The sequence below is a fragment of the Musca autumnalis genome, unplaced genomic scaffold (genome assembly GCF_047663935.1).
Source record: "Musca autumnalis isolate F117 unplaced genomic scaffold, ASM4766393v1 scaffold_1, whole genome shotgun sequence".
Taxonomy (NCBI): Eukaryota; Metazoa; Arthropoda; class Insecta; order Diptera; family Muscidae; genus Musca; species Musca autumnalis.
Genome location: NW_027411644.1, coordinates 75,115,872 through 75,122,146, shown reverse-complemented (window position 1 = coordinate 75,122,146; position 6,275 = coordinate 75,115,872). Strand labels below are relative to the sequence as shown.

Sequence of the window (6,275 nt, the reverse complement as noted above, 5' to 3'; positions counted from 1 at the left end):
CAATTCAAACCTCTTCCACTTGTATGTGTCGTCGAATTTCGACAAATGCACACACACCAAAACTTGGTTGGTCTGCTTTACAGCAAAAACAACACACGTCGTGCCAGTGTCTTCAATTTGAAGCATTGTGGCGTTTTTTTTTTATTGGGATAGCGTTTGCAATTTTGTTTTTTCAAAATAGTCTGGCTTAATCCCTTCCCTACTTCGAGCTGACGATTGATGTTTGGGTATAAAAAGTTTCTTGTTGAAGAAGTTATTGAAAAATAACTTCGGTGGAGAATATCCACAAACAAGAAACAAGGGAACTGATGAGATCCAGTGGTGTGGATCGAAACTATAGTATTCCCTGCCTTACCCCTTGGCGAACAATGCCAAATCTTTTCCACTAATAAAATAGTTGTTTTAAAATATTAAAACAACAACAATGGGATTAAGCCAGACTATTTTGAAAAAACAAAATTGCAAACGCTATCCCAATAAAAAAAAAAAAAACGCCACAATGCTTCAAAATATATTACACTTAAAAACACAATAATAATAATAATACTAATAATTTTTGAAAATTTATTGTTATATAACAATGTACATCCAGTCCCCAAACCATTTTTTAAAATTTAAACCACACTCTCCATTATTGATTAAAAAAAAATTTGTTTAGCTTTATTTATTTAAGAATTAAACAAATATGAATTAAATTTTTTATCCACAATTTTATTAAAATCTGATGTAGCAAAATTTCTTGTATTTGTTAGTGAATAACTGAGTGAATATTTAAAACAAAAAAAGTAAAAACAACATTATAGTCAGCATAGTGTCTGTAATCGACAATCGAAAACATTTCGCAATTTCATATTTTGATTTTTCATCTTTCGCCCCGCTAGATCAGTGGTTTCGACCAGTGTCCGCCGGCAGACATAAATGTGAACAATGACCATTAACAGCTTGACAATGATTGACGTCATCGGGTTGCATCGGGCTGACGATATGGATGATAGACATGAATTACCATGGGATGTTGTAGCTGTAATGGGAAAAACAAAGTAAACGATTAGAATTTTTAGGAAATCGATCGTGTAAATATTTTTAGAAAAGATAAATCTCAAACCTCTACAATTAATGGTGTACAAATTACTTTGAATAGAATTATTGTGCCTAAAAATATCCTAATCAATATAAGTTGCCCAATCTGAGGCTGGTTTGAAAAATTTGTTTAAAAAACCCACGCCTACATAGCTGAGGCTGGTTTGAAAAATTTGTTTAAAAAACCCACGCCTACATAGCTGAGGCTGGTTTGAAAAATTTGTTTAAAAAACCCACGCCTACATAGCTGAGGCTGGTTTGAAAAATTTGTTTAAAAAACCCACGCCTACATAGCTGAGGCTGGTTTGAAAAATTTGTTTAAAAAACCCACGCCTACATAGCTGAGGCTGGTTTGAAAAATTTGTTTAAAAAACCCACGCCTACATAGCTGAGGCTGGTTTGAAAAATTTGTTTAAAAAACCCACGCCTACATAGCTGAGGCTGGTTTGAAAAATTTGTTTAAAAAACCCACGCCTACATAGCTGAGGCTGGTTTGAAAAATTTGTTTAAGAAACCCACGCCTACATAGCTGAGGCTGGTTTGAAAAATTTGTTTAAAAACCCACGCCTACATAGCTGAGACTGGTTTGAAAAATTTGTTTAAAAAACCCACGCCTACATAGCTGAGGCTGGTTTGAAAAATTTGTTTAAAAAACCCACGCCTACATAGCTGAGGCTGGTTTGAAAAATTTGTTTAAAAACCCACGCCTACATAGCTGAGACTGGTTTGAAAAATTTGTTTAAAAAACCCACGCCTACATAGCTGAGGCTGGTTTGAAAAATTTGTTTAAAAAACCCACGCCTACATAGCTGAGACTGGTTTGAAAAATTTGTTTAAAAAACCCACGCCAACATAGCTGAGGCTTGGCTGAAAAATTTGTTTAAAAAACCCACGCCAACATAGCTTAGGCTTGGCTGAAAAATTTGTTTAAAAAAACCCACGCCTACATAGCTGAGGCTTGGCTGAAAAATTTGTTTAAAAAACCCACGCCTACATAGCTGAGGCTTGGCTGAAATACTTGCTTAAAAAACCCACGCCTACATAGCTGAGGCTGGGCTGAAAAGTTTGTTTAAAAACCCACGCCTACATAGCTGAGGCTGGGCTGAAATATTTGTTTAAAAACCCACGCCTACATAGCTGAGGCTGGGCTGGGCTGAAAATTCGTTTAAAAAAACCACGCCCACACAACTGAGGCTTGGCTGAAAATTTGTTTAAAAAAACCACGCCCACACAGCTGAGGCTGGGCTGAAAATTTGTTTAGAAAACCCACGCCTACATAGCTAAGGCTGGGCTGAATATTTGTTTAAAAAACCCACGCCTACATTGCTGAGGCTGGGGTGAAAAATTTGTTTAAAAAACCCACGCCTACATAGCTGAGGCTGGGGTGAAAACTTTGTTTGAAAACCCCACGCCTATATAGATGAGGCAGGGCTGAAAAATTTGTTTGAAAACCCCATGCCTACATAGTTGAGGCTGGGCTGAAAAATTTGTTAAAAAAGCCACGCCTACATAGCTGAGGCTGGGCTGAAAAAATTTTATAGAAAACCACGCCTACATAGCTGAGGCTGGGCTCAAAATTTTGTTTAAAAAACCACGCCAACATAGCTGAGGCTGGACTGAAAAATTTGTTTAAAAAACCACGCCTAAATAGCTGAGGCTGGGCTGAAAAATTTGTTCAAAAAACCACGCCTACATAGCTGAGGCTGGGCTAAAAAATTATTTTAAAAACCCACGCCTACATAGTCGCGCTGGGCTAAAAAAGTATTTTAAAAACCCACGCCTACATAGTCGCGCTGGGCTAAAAAATTATTTTAAAAACCCACGCCTATATAGCCGAGCTGGGCTAAAAAAATTATTTTAAAAACCCACGCCTACATAGCCGAGCTGGGCTAAAAAATTATTTTAAAAACCCACGCCTACATAGTCGAGCTGGGCTAAAAAATTATTTTAAAAACCCACGCCTATATAGCCGAGCTGGGCTAAAAAAATTATTTTAAAAACCCACGCCTACATAGCCGAGCTGGGCTAAAAAATTATTTTAAAAACCCACGCCTACATAGTCGAGCTGGGCTAAAAAATTATTTTAAAAACCCACGCCTATATAGCCGAGCTGGGCTAAAAAATTATTTTAAAAACCCACGCCTACATAGCCGAGCTGTGCTAAAAAATTATTTTAAAAACCCACGCCTACATAGCCGAACTGGGCTAAAAAATTACTTTAAAACCCCACGCCTACATAACCAAGCTGGGCTAAAAAATTATTTTGAAAACCCACGCCTACATAGCTGAGCTGGGCTAAAAAATTATTTTAAAAACCCACGCCTACATAGCCGACCTGGGCTAAAAAATTATTTTAAAACCCCCGCCTACATAGCCGAGCTGGGCTAAAAAATTCATCTGTTCCCTTGTTTATCAACAAGAAACTTTTTATACCCAAGTGTCAATTGGGCGATATCTGAAACTATAGTATTCCCTTCCTTACCCCTTGGTAAACATCGCCAATTTTTCCCACTAATAAATTAAAGTTGTTTTAATAAAATATTAAAACAACGACTATGGGATTAAACCTGACTATTTTGAAAAACAAAATAGAAGTCGTCATCCCAAACAAAAAACGCCAACCCTCCTAATTGTGAGACCGGGCACCGTCGAAATGTTCTTTATTGCTGTAGTATGCAATACCAACAAATTAGTTATGTGTTTTTTCGTCGAGAATCGACGAACGCATAGCAGTGGGAAAGATTTGGTTTTGTTTGCAAGTGAAGTTGCTAGACTTTAGGTAGTGCCAAAGAAATTCTCGATCAGTGTGTTTCTTTGCGCACGTTTCTATTTGAGCTAGCAATTGACACTTGGGTATAAATAGTTTCTTGTTGAAAAACAAGAAACAAGGGAACTGATGAAGATCTGTGGCGAGATCTGAAACTATAGTATTCCCTGCCTTACCCCTTGGTAAACATCGCCATTTTTTCCCACTAATAAATTAAAGTTGTTTTAATAAAATATTGAAACAACGACTATGGGATTAAGCCTGACTATTTTGAAAAACAAAATAGAAGTCGTCATCCCAAACAAATAAAATAGGTAAAAAACTTTTTAAGTTAAACGGATTTATGTTAAACATACATTGCAATGTTTAAAATAAATGTATTAAAAACAAAAAAATAATAAAATAGATACAGTCGTGGGAATTATAAACATATGCATAGACTAGACTAAAATAAAACCGTGGGGTACATCAATTGTCTACAATCGTTGATTAAAATGTTTGTTTTGTAATGTTACACCATAATTAGACAACGATGGACGTGTGATATGTAGGGCTAGAATGTGGAAACAATCTAGCAAGCTCGATTATAAGCGAGTTTTAGGGTTTCATAGTGGTGAGCGAGTAGTACTTTGTCGATTAAAGACAAACTACGAGCAGTGAAACGATTCCTCGCCAGCCAGCAGTGTGAATGTCCAACGATAAACTAGTTGAAACATCTCTTTTATTTACATGGAGTGTATAACTATTGGAATTTCCATGAGCAAGAAAATTGTAGTAATTTCCTCACCGTCTGCGGGCCAACTGCCTCACGACGAATTAAACGATTCTTCTATCGCACATTAAGTCGATAATTTGTAGACAATTGACGTGCCCCGCGGTTTTATTTTAGTCTAGTCTATGCATATGTTTATAATTCCCACGACTGTATCTATTTTATTATTTTTTTGTTTTTAGTACATTTATCCTAAACATTGCAATGTATGTTTAACATAAAACCGTTTAACTTAAAAAGTTTTTTACCTATTTTTATTTTCTACTTTTTAGTTTTTATTTCGCATTCTGTTTAATTCATTTAGTGCTTCATTATTGCAAGGTCTCTTGCCCGTTAGTTTATTGCAGTCCCACTCCTCCATACGCAAAGGTCTTACTCTACTAAGAGCCACGTAGGCTTGACCATCTTCAAACAGTTTCGCACCTAAGTATACGACTGCGTGATCCACAGTGCTGTCCTGCATTTTATGTATTGTAGAATCCCATGATAGTAGTAAAGGCAACACGCATCTGTGTGTATCGCTCCCGTTGCTTTGTTAACCTGGCTTCATATTCTTCAGGTGTTTCTGACGCTATCATCTGTGTGTATCGCTCACGTTGCTTTGTTAACCTGGCTTCATATTCTTCAGGCGTTTCGGACGCCGTCATTTGTGTATATCGCTGACGTTGCTTTTTTAACCTGGCCTCATATTGCTCAGGTGTTTTTGACGCTAATTGTTCCCGCCGTTTCTGTAATCGACTATTTCTATCACCTTCACTTTCTTTAGCTCGTTTTGCTTTATACTTTTCTTTCGCTTTTTGAAGCCTTCGTTTACGTTGTGTTGCAGATTCTGTTTTATTTGTGTTTGTATTTTTTATATTTTTTTACCATTTTGTTCCCACGAGTAATGGACATTTAAACGGTCGACCCCCCAGAGGTCCAATAAAGGGGCAAGGCTATGTACAACAAGATGCGCCTGAGTCTTGAGGGGAAAACGCTAACGACATATCATTTTTATCCACCCTAATGCCATACAGTTCTCGGCGCGTTTTAACCTTTCGCCTTAACTTGGGCGGTGTACCGCTAACGACGTATCATTTTTAGCCACCCTAACGCCACACAGTCCTCAACACGATAAAAAATCTTGACTTGGGTGGTGGATTCAGGCTGGATTAATCAGATACCTAAATTACAGATTCAATTTCTAAATTTAAATCTTAATTATACGCATTTAGTGGCTGCGCCCATCTTAAATATTGAGGTTCTATAGTGCACTGTATTCTTCTTGTCAAGCCCTTTTATTTGATACCCATATTGGTGGGATTGATAAAAAATTGTTATCAGCCATTTGGTAGCGGCGGCCATCTTAGATTTCAATTTTGCATAGTAAATTGTATTCAACTTGTTGAGACCTTTCATTTGATACCCATGTTGATGGGATTGATAAACCTAAGTTATCCGCCATTTTGTAGAGGCCGCCATCTTGGATTTTAATTTTATATAGTACATTGTATTCTACTGGTTGAGCACTTTCATTTGATACCCATATTGATGGGATTGATAAAACCTACGTTATACGTCATTTTGTAGCGGCGGCCATCTTGAATTTATAATGATAATGAATCAACATAATTGTATTGTCACCAAAATCCAAAGTGTATACAAAATTTCAGATTA

The 6,275-nt window shown here is 36.9% G+C and overlaps 1 protein-coding gene across 1 annotated transcript in view; it reads right to left on the bottom strand.

Moving 5' to 3' along the window:
• Positions 1 to 713: 713 nt before the first annotated feature.
• LOC141390184 (uncharacterized) overlaps positions 714 to 6,275 on the bottom strand; it is a 526,207-nt gene continuing 520,645 nt past the window's right edge. The window contains exon 7 of the mRNA XM_073962943.1: positions 714 to 1,021. The gene's annotated coding sequence lies outside the window, so the exon portion shown is untranslated. The remainder of the gene's footprint in view (positions 1,022 to 6,275) is intronic.